General features: G+C 34.5%; 2 long non-coding RNA genes across 2 annotated transcripts; both read right to left on the bottom strand.

Moving 5' to 3' along the window:
- Positions 1-413: 413 nt before the first annotated feature.
- Positions 414-2,688, bottom strand: LOC117328655. The gene is made up of 2 exons (XR_004532995.1): positions 2,656-2,688; positions 414-813 (listed from the first exon to the last, which is right to left on the bottom strand). It is a non-coding gene; the product is annotated as an uncharacterized LOC117328655 (long non-coding RNA).
- Positions 2,689-14,321: 11,633 nt separating this feature from the next.
- On the bottom strand, positions 14,322-18,134 carry LOC117329687. Its single transcript, XR_004533250.1, has 2 exons — positions 18,005-18,134; positions 14,322-15,206 (listed from the first exon to the last, which is right to left on the bottom strand). It is a non-coding gene; the product is annotated as an uncharacterized LOC117329687 (long non-coding RNA).
- Between the last annotated feature and the right edge of the window lie 201 nt (positions 18,135-18,335).

The following is an 18,335-nucleotide window of genomic DNA, read 5'->3' as shown; positions in this document are numbered from 1 at the left end:
ATAATTCTTGTGTTGATCTTTTCACTCTATGCCATTGACACATGGAACCTTGGTTAGTAGGGGCAGGACACATGACTTGGTGTTACGGTTCAATAACAGTTGCCATTTATACATTTGAAACACAGCGCGAGTCGAGGAGACACCCTTTCATGGCATTGCCCACGGCTCACTGCATAAACGTATGTCCTGATGTACGCAAAATGCAATTTAATACAAACTTCACTTTTAGATCACAGGCAAAGAAGAGCTACTATTCTTCTACCCTCAACGCATTTTTACTGCTTTGAGATTGTACCTGAACGCAAACCCTTGAGTATAGATGATGACTCATGCAATGCGGCCCTCGTTGAAATCGATAGAATGTTGCGAAAATAAGATAATGAAACTTTTTATCAATTATAAAGACAATTATCAAATTTTGAAAGTCAGACTCGACGTCTTTTTATTCCATTAAGCATTACATTTTGATCTGAAATATGGTAATGTCGATTATATGACATCAGATAATTTTTAATTTATCATTTATTTTAACATCTCCGACATCTTCATCGATATCTGTTCATAAAATTGATACATATAGGAATGCCATCCTCTTATCGTCTCCTCAGTCCTGTTAGTCTTCCACGATCGTCATCACCACCTCCTTGATACAACTCTATGTATTTGTTGCCGATCTGGTTGTGGGCATCAAATTCACGTTTATCTTCAAAATTGGCATTTATATTTTCTCTTTTTATCCTTTGTAGAGTACTAGCCATTGTTGAGACAACAAGGCAAAGTACAATGACTACTAGTACCAATCTCATCTTGTGTCTGTAACATGAGTGACGTCATACATTATACACTTATATTTTATTACATTCATGTTCCTCTATGTATATATACTGGACAGCCATGTTGGAACTATATAGTCATATTGGTATATTTTTCATTATAGTATATAAATATTTAACGGGCGACATGAAATATTTATCTGTCACCCAAATTGTATTCATATAGACTGTATACTATAATTGGGTAACTGTTCAATGCTTATATTTACATTCATAAAAAGTTCTTTTTTTACTGTAGTTTATGATGTGTTTAAATTTGCCGCTTAGCCTATCACTGACGTCATCAAGTTCAAATACTGGAACAGCCGAAATTTCAAGAAGGAATAATGTAATCCTTTATGTCATTATTAATAGCAAACACATACAATGGTTTTTGCAAAAATTTGGCTTTATTTGATATTTCATATACGTTTATAGATATCGTCAAATTGTTCTCAATTGCATATTTTCTGATTGTTTAAAATTAAAACTGTTTTTCTGCGCAATGATATACAGCAAACATTTAGAAGTGACGCGGCGTTGAACGGGTATTGCACAGGACAGACTCAATTCCTCGGAAACTCTTATGTTTCTATCGACTGGATTTACGTTATTTTCAGAAGAATACCAGCTCTTAAATTATAAATGAATGTCGTCTTGACAGTGGGTGAAAACGATTCCAAAGATAATTCGTTCGAAACAGATTCCAATGTAACTGATCATATTAATGTCGCTAACCTAGCAGACGATTTTCCTCTTCACAGAGGCTCGATTTTGTAAGGTTGGCCTTTGACATCAGTGAAAAACCACAAAACTAAAATCCTGTATACATACACAACCGGATACCATGTCGATACTCTCGATTTTTTACAAGTGTTTTGTTATAAATACTTGACTTTTAATGTTTTGCATTTCTGAAATTTGGAAAAGAGCCCATGTGAGTATTTTGATCTGCAACACTTGGGGCTGTATTTCTAAACTGACCGAATCACTGTAAATTGTAGTATACAGTCTCATGAATACATTTTGGTTTACTAACGACATATAAGCAAATGCAACACAGAATGTAAATATTATTATTTGTTTTTGAAAAATAAATCACTTAAATATAATAACAAACTTTTCTTTAGTTCGACAAAAATATCCATACACGGAAAATGTCTTCGCATAATCGCCAATAGAATAATCATTCATTGTTTTTATTTTCTTAACATAATACGGTTTAAGTCTACATGACGCTACGTAATAAGCAGTTTGAAAAGGGGATGTTGAAGAAATTAGCCCTGTCAGTTGCAGTACATAGTCATATCGCTTGACAGTAAATCATGTTTTCTGATTTGGTTGTCAATCATTTACTTTATTGCTGGTTTATGGAAATGAACTGATTCCATTGGGTTCGAATTGTTATACCGTGTAAGTTTTTATTTGTGTTAAGTTAGAAAAATAGATCAAATATTCAACTCATGCATCTAAATGAACGATTACATTTAATACGTATAAAATTTTGTAGATGTTAGGGAGTGGGCAATGTGCTTGCATAACTATATATAGTTTCTCAGACTTCAGTTATAAAATTTTATTTATTACATTTTTGTCAGAGAATTATCGAAACATATTCTTTATATGTAAATTATATTTTCACTTTACAAACGACAATGAGGAAAATTAAAAGCTGATCCGTATATTTTGCTATAAAAATGTAATAAACAGAATGTCTAGACTCATAACAATAATAAACATATTAACTCTGCTCCTGAAATATAATTGGTATTACTGAAGATACTGTTAGATATCCTCTATATATTAAACCACTGATGATGTAAAACGTTACCTGCTTTCTTACCTTGTTAGTGGTCCTGTTGTTGGTATCTTAGTTGACACTTTACGTATACTGCGATCTTATATCATACAACTAACCGCCATTCATCATGAGTTAGCCACAAATATGTTGCCCTATAACCTAAGGTGAAGACCAGGGGAACATGGTTTGACACTCCCTACCCGTGGTGGTTTGTGTTTCTGAGGAATCTAAGAAACGAGTCGGACTGTGTTGCCGTGGATGTGGCCTTACGTGATATATTAGGAGATATATAAATGATAATGTTTATTTTGACTTTGCTAGTTGACCTTTTGTCGGTACAAATTTAACATACACATATAGAAGTTGTTTAACACAACCAATATGATATTTAAGAAAGTGACGTTTCGATGACTACAATGCTACCTTCATTAGACTAATATTCAACTTGAGGCGTACAAGCACCGATATATGCAGTGTCGGAAATGGTAATAGACTCAAATGCCTTTTTAGTACGTTTCGTCTCTATTATGATCCTATTGACACCAAAGTTTGAAAACAGTGTGACGAGATGGAAAAATAAAATAGAATAAAAAAAAAGTTTACAAGATGGTATGTTATACTGTAGTCAAATCGACTACTTTTACGAGTCACATTGTGTATGTGAAAAATATAATCATTGATGTTACTTTATGTTTTATCCTTTCTGTAAGAGAAATCTGGAAACTTATCACATATCCTGCAGGGACCCAAATGGAAATAAGCATTCGAGGCTTCGATTGGTAGAATATAAATTACCTGGATGCTCTAAATTTTCGGTAAACCAGCCAATCGCAATAGATAAAATTCTGACCACAAACGCAACTTACATAACGGTTATCAATCATGTCACGGTGTGATCGATGCTTTTTTATATGGGCCGTGTACACGTGTGTTGTGGAATCTAATATGACACACTGTGCCACGTATCAACAGTTACCTTCCAAAACAAAATATCTTGTAGGGACACAGAACCAATTCAAAAATAGATTGTGGGTTTTCCCGTTTGGGCGGAAGATTTTCATTTCATTTCAAAACATTTTATTGACACAAGGACAATAGGATTGGACAGCAGGCAAAGCCTATATAAGTCCTCTCATAAAACAGTAACATACACAATGGTACAAACATGGACATAATATAACACATTACATATTACAATCTCAATGCTTAACAAAGAGGCAGCTCCATTAGATTAGTATTAATTTTGTTTGATGAAGAGAATACTCTAAACTTTTAAAATAGGTAAAACGTTATTTAAAGCAAAAAGACAGAATAGGCATTTATATCCTTATTGAATAAAATTGAACATACAAACTGTATGGAATAAACATCTGATGATATTGAATTTCCCTATCCCAACAGATACAGGCCACATAGTCCATTTCATCATCACACTGGCCATTCACTGATGAAATTAAGAAATTCCATATCACCAGATAGTTTATATTGTTTGGGTTAAAGGTTAAATATAAAGTTTGAAATGATTTTTTGACTGAGAATAGTATTTAACAGGAGCTGCCTCACAATATTTACATGTAGGTAGAAATATATATACTTTGACCACCAAGCCACACTCTCCATAGTAAACAACCATATGACTTAAATATAGAAAAAAGTAGGCAGAAGCAGGAAGTAGCATTAAAATGAATTCAATACAAGATGGTGGCCCCCATATAAAAAAAGTTCAAATTGGTGGAATTTTTAATCATTCTATTTACAGGTTTCCGAGATGACATTCTTCAAAATAATGGCTAGTGGACCAAGGTTGAAAACTCTATTTAAGCAGGACAGTGGTAAGCGTTAACATTATCGTCAATGGGAAATAATTTGGTTACGTGGTTCCTGTAGTGTACTATAAATAACACTTGAGCCTAAGACTACATACGTTATATATACATTCACATTACAGTATCCGAAAATACACTAACAAGAATCAAAACAAAGCATATGTTGTTATTTGCGTACTACATTCTGTAAAAGTCTTAGGCATCACCTGTAGCCGTACAGGTAACTTATTGAACGTCTACAGGTAGCTAATTGGACGGCTACTTGTAGCTTATTGGGAGGTTACTTGTAGCTTATTGGGAGTTACTTGTAGCTTTTTGGACGGCTGCAGGTAGCTTTTCGGACGGTTACAGGTAACTTATTGAACGGCTACAGGTAACTTATTGGACGGTTAGAGATAACGTATTTGACGGTTACAGATAACTTATTGCACGCTTACAGGTAGCTCATTGGACGGCTACAGGTAACTAATTGGACGGTTAAAGATAACTTATTGGACAGCTAATGCGAACTTTTTAACGAATTTCGTTCATGTCATCATCCCATAAGAGATTCGTGTATGATCCCAGAAATATAGCTTGATTGAACTTTGATGAAATTTGTACTTTTTCACTCTTTAGTTATGTGATTTCTCTCATTTCATTCTCTCACAGAGACTCCCAGAAATATACTGTAATCATTTTCTTCAATGAATTGGTCACATTAATTCAATTTAGTCCGTTTCAATACTGAATGCCGGTACTTAAAATGTAATGTACATGGAATGTGTTGTGAACGCATCTTCACTGGCCGACGTCAGTATTTGTAATGTAAGCACTAGAACAAAAGCATGCAAAGTATGCTACAGGTCCTAGCTTTTCTAATTTGTATAAAAAGCCTTTGTGAATGATTGTACATTCTCAACAAATATTGAAACTCTCCAATATCAGCACAACGATGTATTTGTTTTAAGTAAGGTACAAGGTTCAAACTGCCTCTTGTGTTAAATATTGGACCGTCTAAGGCGCAATGGGCCTCAGACTATCCAATATTTTACATACTAGTTTTAAATCCGATATAATGACATATCTATAACGGATGTACCACACAGCTGTTCCGTACTTCTAGGAGCCGTCAGTGAGATTAGACTTTAATAATAATAATTCTAATGAAAGAAGTTCTACAAATATTAATATAACATTTTGATTTTGTAATGTTCAATATAATGAACACACAAGAAATTAAAATAAAGAGCAACCAAAGATAATGTACTTTATCTCAACGCCTTTATCTGAACGTTCATCTTTATCAACCACATAACCTCCTAACTAGTTAATACGTTTCGGATAACAAGTTAATGTAAGTGTTTGTATCCATCAGCTCAAAAATAATGCTCCCGTCAAGAATTTGTTCATACTCAATTAGTCAGTTTTTAACGGATGCAGATTTATAAAAACTTTTATGTGGTGTGTATTATGAGAGTAAACAGATTGATTTGATATTGGTCAATTTTTTTCGAGAATTTATAACCATTTTATCTTGATTCTTTTATTGCAATTATCACAAAAACGGTATGAGTAATAGCAGACTCTTGCCTGACACCAGTGGGAAAAGTGTATAATCTCATTTATTACATAATTCGTTTGATTTTCCTTAAACATTAATGTGCATCAATTATATTTTGAACTATTGCACGGCTAAAATGACTATTGCACGGTCATGTGCGAACTATTGATTACATATGACGTTTCAGAATTTAGCCCTGTCCTTTCAAGCGTCTAAGTCACTCATATGTCAGAACTGCCAGACGACAGTCATGATAGATTCTAGATTTATAGGAAAGTCGAGATTCTAAGTGTGTTTTAGTGATTATGTAATAAAACAAGTATATCATGTGTATCTGTGCAACAGTAAACAAATATATTATGGATGTCTGTGCAATAGTCCAGAATATTTAACGCGTGGTACTGGTAAATGTCCACTGTTGTATTGCACGAGGACGAAGACCGAGTACAATAGAACTGCGGTCGATTACCAGTACCTCCTGTAAAATATTCTGGAGTATGACACAGACACTCATGATTTATTTGTATAATATATCTATCAGATGAATTTATGAAGAGGTCAGGTATCTTTTAAAATTGTATTGATACCCTATTACCAAACTGCCTTACGATTCCGGTATTTTGCTACAGGAAACTGTGTTGTCTACTTGTTGCCATGCTGGCGGAAGTGGTTTTATTGATAAGGCCCCTTTTGATTGGTTGTTCGTTTCGGGACCAATCGTTTTTGATTGTTTGTTTGTTTGTTGTTGTTTTTTTTTTATTAGGATTTATGTAATCTCTTAGTTGGAAACTATTTTCTCAGGTATAAAGCTCGGTAGTTTGAGGATGTGCGCTCTCTGTACTTCTGGTCGTTAGCCGACTGTATCGGGTCGTCCCGACAGCGGGATGTAGTGACAAGGAGTTATGTTCCTAATATAAAGCGTTAGCTAACGTTCCGTCAGCGGAATGTTACTTTCACCATTACTTGTTAGGTTAACTTCCGGGTTGTGGGGAGGTCTTATTGTAGTTCCGACACCGGAATGAGTTCTGTTTATTAGTTATTTGGGTAGTCTTGTGACATAATAATAAATTAACATCATGTAACATTTGTAGGACATTTTGGGGTAGTTCATAGTACCGGAAATCCGGGTGGATTTATACATGCATGTTGACGTTGCTGAAGCAATGCAAAGGAGAAAACGTTTACAGGGGATTGGACTTAAATAGTTGTATGTATATATATCGTATAGTTTCTATGTACTCAGGACACACAAGTTGGTTTTTCTAAGCTTGTATACTATTATTCCTGCTGTCACTGATCGAGTATTTGTATCACTATAAAGCATTTGACATTTTATATTAATTAGTTGACTCATTGTAACTTAAGGGATACTGAGCCCTATGAACTTTTTGTCCATAATTTACTAGTAGACTTTCTCTTTATCAATTCATTGCATATAACCCATATCATCTTGTTTACAAAATAAATTGTTAAGTTTATATAATTCTTGTGTTGATCTTTTCACTCTATGCCATTGACACATGGAACCTTGGTTAGTAGGGGCAGGACACATGACTTGGTGTTACGGTTCAATAACAGTTGCCATTTATACATTTGAAACACAGCGCGAGTCGAGGAGACACCCTTTCATGGCATTGCCCACGGCTCACTGCATAAACGTATGTCCTGATGTACGCAAAATGCAATTTAATACAAACTTCACTTTTAGATCACAGGCAAAGAAGAGCTACTATTCTTCTACCCTCAACGCATTTTTACTGCTTTGAGATTGTACCTGAACGCAAACCCTTGAGTATAGATGATGACTCATGCAATGCGGCCCTCGTTGAAATCGATAAAATGTTGCGAAAATAAGATAATGAAACTTTTTATCAATTATAAAGACAATTATCAAATTTTGAAAGTCAGACTCGACGTCTTTTTATTCCATTAAGCATTACATTTTGATCTGAAATATGGTAATGTCGATTATATGACATCAGATAATCTTTAATTTATCATTTATTTTAACATCTCCGACATCTTCATCGATATCTGTTCATAAAATTGATACATATAGGAATGCAATCCTCTTATCGTCTCCTCAGTCCTCTTAGTCCTGCACGATCGTTATCATCACCTCCTTGATACAACTCTATGTATTTGTTGCCGATCTGGTTGTGGGCATCAAATTCACGTTTATCTTCAAAATTGGCATTTATATTTTCTCTTTTTATCCTTTGTAGAGTACTAGCCATTGTTGAGACAACAAGGCAAAGTACAATGACTACTAGTACCAATCTCATCTTGTGTCTGTAACATGAGTGACGTCATACATTATACACTTATATTTTATTACATTCATGTTCCTCTATGTATATATACTGGACAGCCATGTTGGAACTATATAGTCATATTGGTATATTTTTCATTAAAGTATATAAATATTTAACGGGCGACATGAAATATTTATCTGTCACCCAAATTGTATTCATATAGACTGTATACTATAATTGGGTAACTGTTCAATGCTTATATTTACATTCATAAAAAGTTCTTTTTTTACTGTAGTTGATGACGTGTTTAAATTTGCCGCTTAGCCTATCACTGACGTCATCAAGTTCAAATACTGGAACAGCCGAAATTTCAAGAAGAAATAATGTAATCCTTTATGTCATTATTAATAGCAAACACATAAAATGGTTTTTGCAAAAATTTGGCTTTATTGGATATTTCATATACGTTTATAGATATCGTCAAATTGTTCTCAATTGCATATTTTCTGATTGTTTAAAATTAAAACTGTTTTTCTGCGCAATGATATACAGCAAACATTTAGAAGTGACGCGGCGTTGAACGGGTATTGCACAGGACAGACTCAATTCCTCGGAAACTCTTATGTTTCTATCGACTGGATTTACGTTATTTTCAGAAGAATACCAGCTCTTAAATTATAAATGAATGTCGTCTTGACAGTGGGTGAAAACGATTCCAAAGATAATTCGTTCGAAACAGATTCCAATGTAACTGATCATATTAATGTCGCTAACCTAGCAGACGATTTTCCTCTTCACAGAGGCTCGATTTTGTAAGGTTGGCCTTTGACATCAGTGAAAAACCACAAAACTAAAATCCTGTATACATACACAACCGGATACCATGTCGATACTCTCGATTTTTTACAAGATGTTTTGTTATAAATACTTGACTTTTAATGTTTTGCATTTCTGAAATTTGGAAAAGAGCCCATGTGAGTATTTTGATCTGCAACACTTGGGGCTGTATTTCTAAACTGACCGAATCACTGTAAATTGTAGTATACAGTCTCATGAATACATTTTGGTTTACTAACGACATATAGGCAAATGCAACACAGAATGTAAATATTATTATTTGTTTTTGAAAAATAAATCACTTAAATATAATAACAAACTTTTCTTTAGTTCGACAAAAAATATCCATACACGGAAAATGTCTTCGCATAATCGCCAATAGAATAATCATTCATTGTTTTATTTTCTTAACAGAATACGGTTTAAGTCTACGTGACGCTACGTAATAAGCAGTTTGAAAAGGGGATGTTGAAGAAATTAGCCCTGTCAGTTGTAGTACATAGCCAAGTCGCTTGACAGCAATCATGTTTTCTGATTTGGTTGGCAATCATTTACTTTATTGCTGGTTTAACTGATTCCATTGGGTTCGAATTGTTATACCGTGTAAGTTTTTATCTGTGTTAAGTTATAAAAATAGACCATGAAAAATAGTAAATATTCAACTCATGAATGTAAATGAACGATTGCATTTAATAGGTATAAAATTTTGTAGATGTTAGGGAGTGGGCAATGTGCTTGCATAACTATATATAGTTTTTCAGACTTCAGTTATAAAATTTTATCTATTACATTTTTGTCAGATAATTATCGAAACATATTCTTTATATGTAAATTATATTTTCACTTTACAAACGACAATGAGGAAAATTAAAAGCTGATCCGTATATTTTGCTATCAAAATGTAATAAACAGAATGTCTAAAAGTATATTCAGTAAAACCAAATATATTTCACTCATGACAATAATAAACATATTAACCCTACTCGTGAAATATACTTGGTATTACTGAAGATACTGTTAGATATCCTCTATATATTAAACCACTGATGATGTGAAACGTTACATGCTTTCTTACCTTGTTAGTGGTCCTGTTGTTGGTATCTTAGTTGACACTTTACGTAAACTGCGATCTTATATCATACAACTAACCGCCATTCATCATGAGTTATCCACAAATATGTTGCCCTATAACCTAAGGTGAAGACCAGGGGAACATGGTTTGACACTCCCTACCCGTGGTGGTTTGTGTTTCTGAGGAATCTAAGAAACGAGTCGGACTGTGTTGCCGTGGATGTGGCCTTACGTGATATATTAGGAGATATATAAATGATAATGTTTATTTTGACTTTGCTAGTTGACTTTTGTCGGTACAAATTTAACATACACATATAGAAGTTGTTTAACACAACCAATATGATATTTAAGAAAGTGACGTTTCGATGACTACAATGCTACCTTCATTAGACTAATATTCAACTTGAGGCGTACAAGCACCAATATATGCAGTGTCGGAAATGGTAATAGATTCGAATGCCTTTTTAGTACGTTTCGGCTCTATTATGATCCTATTGACACCAAAGTTTGAAAACAGTGTGACGAGATGGAAAAATAAAATAGAATAAAAAAAGTGTACAAGATGGTGTGTTATACTGTAGTCAAATCGACTACTTTTACGAGTCACATTGTGTATGTGAAAAATATAATCATTGATGTTACTTTATGTTTTATCCTTTCTGTAAGAGAAATCTGGAAACTTATATCATATCCTGCAGGGATCCCAAATGGAAATAAGCATTCGAGGCTTCGATTGGTAGAATATAAAGTACCCGGATGCTCTGAATTTTCGGTAAACCAGCCAATCGCAATAGATAAAAATCTGACCACAAACGCAACTGGCATAACGGTTATCAATCATGTCACGGTGTGATCAATGTTTTTGTAAATGGGCCGTGTACACGTGTATATTCGATGAAAATGTTAGGGATCACCTGTAGGCGTACAGACTACTTATTGAACGTCTGCAGGTAGCTAATTGGACGTAGCGTTTGGACGGTTACAGATAATTCAATGGACGGTTACAGATGACTCATTGGACGGTTACAGGAAACTTATTAGAAGGTTACAAGTAACTCATTTGGAGGTTACAGGTAACTTATTGAACGGTTACAGGTAGCTTATTCGACGGTTAGAGACAATTTATTGGACAGCTAATTCTAAAATTTTAATGAGCACATGATCATGCTTGACAATGAAAAACAACAGTATCAGAAACAGGATGACAAGGGAACGAAAAATAAGTATGTAAATAGATATTTATTAAATGTGACACAAAAATATATTGTCAGATTTCCCGTGCATCAGAATTTTTCGTATAATCATGAAACACTCGTTATACATAAAACATACATATAGATGTATACATATCCAAACACTTAATCAGAAACACATTTCTAGCATTGATTGTAATTTTTTTTCATAAAATTAGTCACATTGATTAAGTTTAATCCGTTTCAATACTGAATGCCGGTAATTAAAATGTATTGTACATGGAATGTGATGGGAACGCATCTTCAAGGTCCGACGACAGTATTTGTTATGCAAGCACGATAACAAAAGCATGTAAAGTATTCTACAGGTCACAGCTGTCCTATGATGTATCAAAACCCGTCGTCCGTAGTAAACAATTTACATTATCAACTTTTTCTTAATTTCCAACAAGCCCAGGAACCTGATATTGGGTCTGTGGCATGCTGGGATAAACGGCTACCAAAATTTTTCAAATGGATGACATTGACCATCTTCATTCAAGGTCACAGGGGTCAAATATGCAAAATTTTAAATGATCTCTTCTTGATAACCAAAAAGCCCATAGACCCAATATTAGGTCTGTAGCCTGCTGGAATGAGAGGCTACCAAGGATGGCCTTGACTTTCAATCAAAGTCACAGGGTCAAATAAGCTAAAATATTTAAACGACTTCTTGATAACCAAAAAAGGCCAAATACCTAATATTAGATCTGCAGCATGCTATGATGAAGCCATCATGAAGGGCTACCAAATTCGTTCAAATGGATGACCTAGACTTACATTAATGGTCACAGAGGCCAAATATGCTAAAATATATCAACATCTCTGTAATGGATGCACCACATAGCTGTTTCGTCCTTGTAGGACCCGTCAGGGAGGTTCTAATGAAATAAGTTTTACAAATATATATTAATAACATTTGATGGTGTCATGTTCAATATAAAGAAGACACAAGAAATTTAAATAAAGAGCAACCAAGGTTATGAACTTCATCTCAACACCTTCATCTAAACGTTTATCTTGAATCAACCACATAACCTTCTAACTAGTTTATACATTTCGGATTGCAAGTTAATGTAAGTGTTTGTATCCAACAGCTAAAAATAATGCACCCGTCATCAATTTGTTTGTACTCAATTAATCTGTTTTAACCCAATTGCAACAAAAACGGTATGACTAATTGAAGCTTCTGACCTGACCTCAATAGAATTTCGGAAAAATGTATTGTATGATCTCTTGTTTACGACATATTGATTTAGCCCTGATGTTGTTTGAGTCTGTGCTGAGTTCATCTGAATCTTTCTTGGTAAGTTTAACTTTTCCTCTCCACGTAGAAATGTATTTTGTTTTCATATTTTAAATTCTTCATCATAGATTCTGCCAGCAATAGTTAATAATAAGTTAATAAAATTGGAACTCTGTTGTGTCTATAAAACACTAGAGAGCTCCACGACAACCAAACACCGACATCGCGATTGAGAAAAGTCATGAGTACACATCTTAACGAAATCAGTCTCGGTTCTAACATATAGTCGATGACAGATCGAGGTAGTATTATGGGATGTTTGTGATGTAAGCTTATCAATAAAACATGTACATACACCTATCAATCTGATTAAAACACAGGTCATCAATACACTACGTTATAAACGGAATAAAGATATCAGACAGTCCACAGTGCGGCCACTTCCAGCTGATATTTCGTCACTGAATTAACAGTTATATTAGCCAATCAAAGATAAGGTAACAAATGAGAAGTCGGTAATAGTTCCAAAATGGCGACCATAGAAGCGTTAGATGTATTGAAGAAATGTTTTATTAATCAGATTGATGCACCAATATTATTGAATTTGAAATAGAAATATATTTCTCAAATACTTCACAAGGTCATGCCGCGGTGACTATTTTTCTCTTACTCTGGTTTCCATTCGTAGTGTGAAACAAATCCAAAACGTTTGCAAATAACATGTGGGCGGCGCAGACGCTTCACACCTTACGATGTTGATTTCCTATAGTTCCGATAAGCTTATCAAAAAGAACACTAAACACACCAAACATATGTATGTTTGTGACCTTGTAAAAGGAGTTCCGGGTCATGTCAGTCAGTGATGTCATCATATTGAGTACAAGAGCACGTTCAAAGAGCACGTGCAGCTTGTATTTCCTTGGTGTGAAATAAGAAAATCTCATCCTGGTAAAACTGCGGATACCTTGTCCGGGGTAAGACAAAAATCGACCTCACACAGTAGAGTTAAGACAGCTGGCACGTGCTATATGACGCTGTTCACAATATGTACGGTTTTCCCGTACACGCCCCGTAGAGTGCAAGGTTGTGACCGAGGCTAAGGAAGTGCCAGTGACGCAATGTTTCTATCTTGACGTTGCGTTTTAATGCGTGAAAATCTGCTCCTGGACCAGTTGGAAATCCTTCCGGTTGCTCTGAGACGCCTTACTTAACCCGAAATCACTGACCCCAATACCTCAAATCGCCTAGTGAGGACACGTTGTGACGTTTTCGACGATTAAAACAATAACCCTAATTTTATCAGTTTCGGACAATCGCGGTATTTCTTTGTTCAAAAATGTTGAAACATAATGTTTTGGAATCGATTAATATTCTTTGATGAGCGAAACAAATTATCCCAGTGTGTATAACTGCGCCTTTCAATATAAATTGACATATCAGTACAACACAGAAGACACGTTGAATTAAAATGCACCATACAGATAGTTCGTCCTGCTAGGATTCATAAGTGATGCCAAGGGCCTCCTTAAGTGTTCATGCAGATTAAATAACTGCGATTAGTTATGGCAATACAATGGTACGGTGGAATGTCCAAAAGGCTCTTTGTCTGAAAAGTAACGCCACAGCATGTAGTCTTGTACGTGATAACAGTTGACAGACTTTTAATCCAAAGATTATTGGGATAATATGCTGAAGTAAATGTATGTTAAATTTTATTGTATGAGGTGGACGGCAAAATGTTGCATTACTTAAAACACAAATATATTTTCGAATGAATCAACGTTTTAAAAGTTACATTGTAATGATTTTGTTTTGAAATGTTTCCTACTTTGATTCTTAATAAGTATTCATATCCACTGTGATGGCACTTCAATCGTGCACTTTTGAATGCGAAATGTTCATTGGCATGGATTAATCAAACTTGATGATTGTTGATGCATTTCTGTTCTGAAGAAACGACCATTTCTAGGCATAGTACAAAGTTTTAAAATTTGGTGTAGGTTATCACATAAGCTCTTAATATAACAATCATTTCTGTTTCCATAATGATGCTTTGCCTTATCTTCCAGGAATGTTAGTTACAAGTGGAACATTCAAACATGTTTTGTAAGACTCCTCGAAACTTCTTTGAATAGTTGAGTTACACTGTTTGAATCTGATTAACATATAATCCGGAATCAAATGAGACTTTATTTCTATATAATTTTACAATCAAATGTATCGAACATGTTTGATATGTTTTATTTCCTATTGGTATTTTGCTGAAATGAAGATTGTCATTTCCTCAGTCTAATTTCATCTCTTCGTCGATATCTTCAATCCCCTCACGTCTGATTTATTTTCCCTCTACCTTACCAATCTGTCAGGCCACCTCCAATGCCTCCCCAGAAGCCATGCCGTTTAACACGTCCTGTAGCAGTTGTTCTGCGTTTGTTATTGGCGAGCATATACGCAAAACTTTTGTCATAGTTTTCTTGATGTTTAGCAGCTGCAGGTTCTGTTTGGCTCCTACTTGCACTCGTCAATTTTGAGACGATCAGGCACAGAGCAACAGCAACCAGTACCGCCCTCATCTTATCCCTGTGAAACAAAGAAATATACAAACTAGTGTTTTAGGAGATTTTTAGGTAATAGTACGTTGTTTGTCGTGGCTATACTGGCGATTAGAACATGCAATTTGGTTTGAATGCGAGACCGATAGGTCGAGAGTTTAAACCAAATTTGGTTTATTAAATACAGAGCGTATGTATTTAAGTAATTACGGCTCACGATGATGAACATTGAGCTACATGTACATAAAACATTTGTTGGTTGTTCCCTGTATGAAGCAATGCCAGCAATAAATGCTATTATTATGCAAGTGTTCATTTTGAGTCGTGTTTCCTTTACAAGCGACTGTATGGACAGATGGCTTTGAGATATGCTAGACAAGTGACAAGCATGTATAAATATTTACGCACAAACTGGGTATTGTCTAAAAGATATAATTTTATACTTGTTATATTCAAAAGGAATACTGAGGCAGCCTCCTTCTTTCTCCTCCATCTTTCCTTCTGGTTGACGATTTTTTGATACGACGTTTTATAACTTTCATTGTCTTACTCATTTTCTCGGTGATTTCATTTTCTGTAAGCCATGTCTTTGTTTATCACTTCCCACGCAGAGCTGTCCGTCATTTTATTGATACAGCAACTCGTCAGCGTATTCATAATCTTTGGGGCGATTAAGTTTCGCAATTCGTGTCGTTCTTACTACGTTTCAAATATTTTATTTCTTACGAACATTGGATCATCTTTGGACTTCGATTGTAATATTAAGGTAAACTTTTAATACAACTTTTAACGAAAAATACAAGATTTTCGTTAACTTTAACTTTTAAAGCATAAAACCGATTGCATGCAGGCGGTATAATTAGCACGAGTTGTCTACCTTATTACATTCCTCACTGTCGTCAAAATATAGGCGAGTCATCATCATTTTTTTTATAATACATGTATATAAAATTGGGTCACTGTGACCAACCTTTTGACTATGGGCTATTTTTCCATTTGATTGATTTCCATTATATTATATTATCACATCATTATTATGAGAAAGATTCAAAAAAATATCAAATTTCGTCAAAATTGCGCAAATAGGGAAATTGACCCCCTCATAACTCGAAATAGGCTCATTGCAATTGTAACTGGAGAGAAAGAATGCAACGACCAGATATGTACACAATAAAAGAAGCAAATTACATATCCCGGCTAACATCAAGCTCATTATTGTTATTTTTGTTGGAAGCTTATAATATGGGTTTTCCTCCCAACGCAGGAATGAGCATCACTTAAGGTCAAAGTTCATGTCCTGTATGTAAATAGCCATGAATGTCTGCTTCATAACACGCGGTCAATGTCTTGTTTCATACACGTATGTGTGTGTATATATATGTGATAAGATACATTGTACTATATTCTCTGTTATGGGTAACAATAAAAAGGCCACCAGCCATTCTTTTTTTATTTAGAATTGGCCAGTTTAATCTTAATAGATTATCTACCTTTTGTTTGAAACGTTGAATCAGAAATACATGTATATTGAAATGCAAAGAGAGAAACCTATTTATACGTAAACCCTGATTCAAGAGCTGAAGAATTCGGACTTATATACATTTCCATACTACCAGTGAAGTTTTCCTCCCGTCCCTGTTTCAACCTTATAGGTATATTCATCAACGGTCATGAACAGTCATGCATATAGCTTAAGCATCAATTATCAAAAATCAATAAATAGATAATTAGATAAATAAATAAATTGATAAGAAAATATAGATCCATATCAGGGACATACATAGAGGAATTAGAGACTCCACTAATTTGGAGACTGACATAGCGTGAGCTTTTGTATTTGTGCAATGAGTCGTAACTACCACTATATCACTTCTACTATACCATCATACATAGGTAAAATTGGATATGTATTTTATCAGAGGTCTGCTATTTGATGAAAGAATGGGATGGATACTTTTGGAGAAAACTTTATAATTTATAACTTTATAACAAACAAAAAAGTTACTACTGTGAGCTATAGCACATGCAGAAAAACCAGGTACATGTCAATGTCTGGCACTCGCACATTTACCTATTCAATTAATCAATTAATTCCTCGCATACGAACCAGGTACAGGAATCCTAGTATTAATATTAATATTAGTATTAGTGCATCTGCAACATTTCCTTTTTATGTAAAAAAGACAATGAAGATTTGTTTATTACACAGTCAACATTATCGCAATAGGCGGCTAATACTGAGTGAGTGTAGGCAAAACAGTATATAAGATATGGTGGTTAGCATTCAACATCACTTTTTGACTAACGGACGCTTTCTGGATGATGCTGAATTTATCATAGGCCACTCACAGTGTGAAATTATAAGCCAATTTAAGTGTTGTTCTCCAAGGGCAAAGTCATGCCGAAAAACATATCCAAGTAAATCATAAAAAGGAGAACTGGATAGAGTGAAAGTGAATTTGATTTCAAGGCTTGAAATGTGTCATAGAACCTTTATTTCTAAACAGTGAAGCAAGTATTGTCGCGATTGTAAATGTTCTGAAATTTGATTTTTTATGCCTACACTTTCACCAAAAGACTGTCAAAACAGCGTAACTTATATACCAGAAACATGTCTAAAAACTTTATTTAACCGGCCACAGGTAACGTACGGGTAAATTCCATACACTCCTGGAAATAAATTTGGAAAAAAGAACCAAAGATTATCTTCTGCCAATGTTTGAAACAGCCTATATACAACATATATCAAATCAATTGTTGAACATTAACTGATTGCGTTTTTTGTAACATTCAATATCAACCAAATAAAACAAAAATATAGCTTACCTCAACGCTATGCTTATTTTCTGATATCAACTGATACTTTTGAAGCTGACAAGGAGCTTGACGTTGGTAGCAATGGAAGAGTACGTTTAGAATATGAATTAATTCCGTTGTCCGGCATTTTATATCAACGAACGTTAACCAATCATGTCGTCACCTTATTGTCACGTGATTATAGTCCAGTCAAAGTGGCCGTGATTGTGTTATACACGTAGGAAACTGTCACACTGTGACTGACATGTGAAGTAATGTGTGAATTATGGTAATATAATTTTAAAAGATGCAATCCACAAATAATCTGAATACAGATCTAAATTTATGCAATCCAGATAAT

The sequence above is a fragment of the Pecten maximus genome, chromosome 6 (assembly GCF_902652985.1).
Source record: "Pecten maximus chromosome 6, xPecMax1.1, whole genome shotgun sequence".
NCBI lineage: Eukaryota > Metazoa > Mollusca > Bivalvia > Pectinida > Pectinidae > Pecten > Pecten maximus.
The sequence above is the reverse complement of the archived record's forward strand: the minus strand, read 5'-3'. Positions and strand labels throughout refer to the sequence as shown.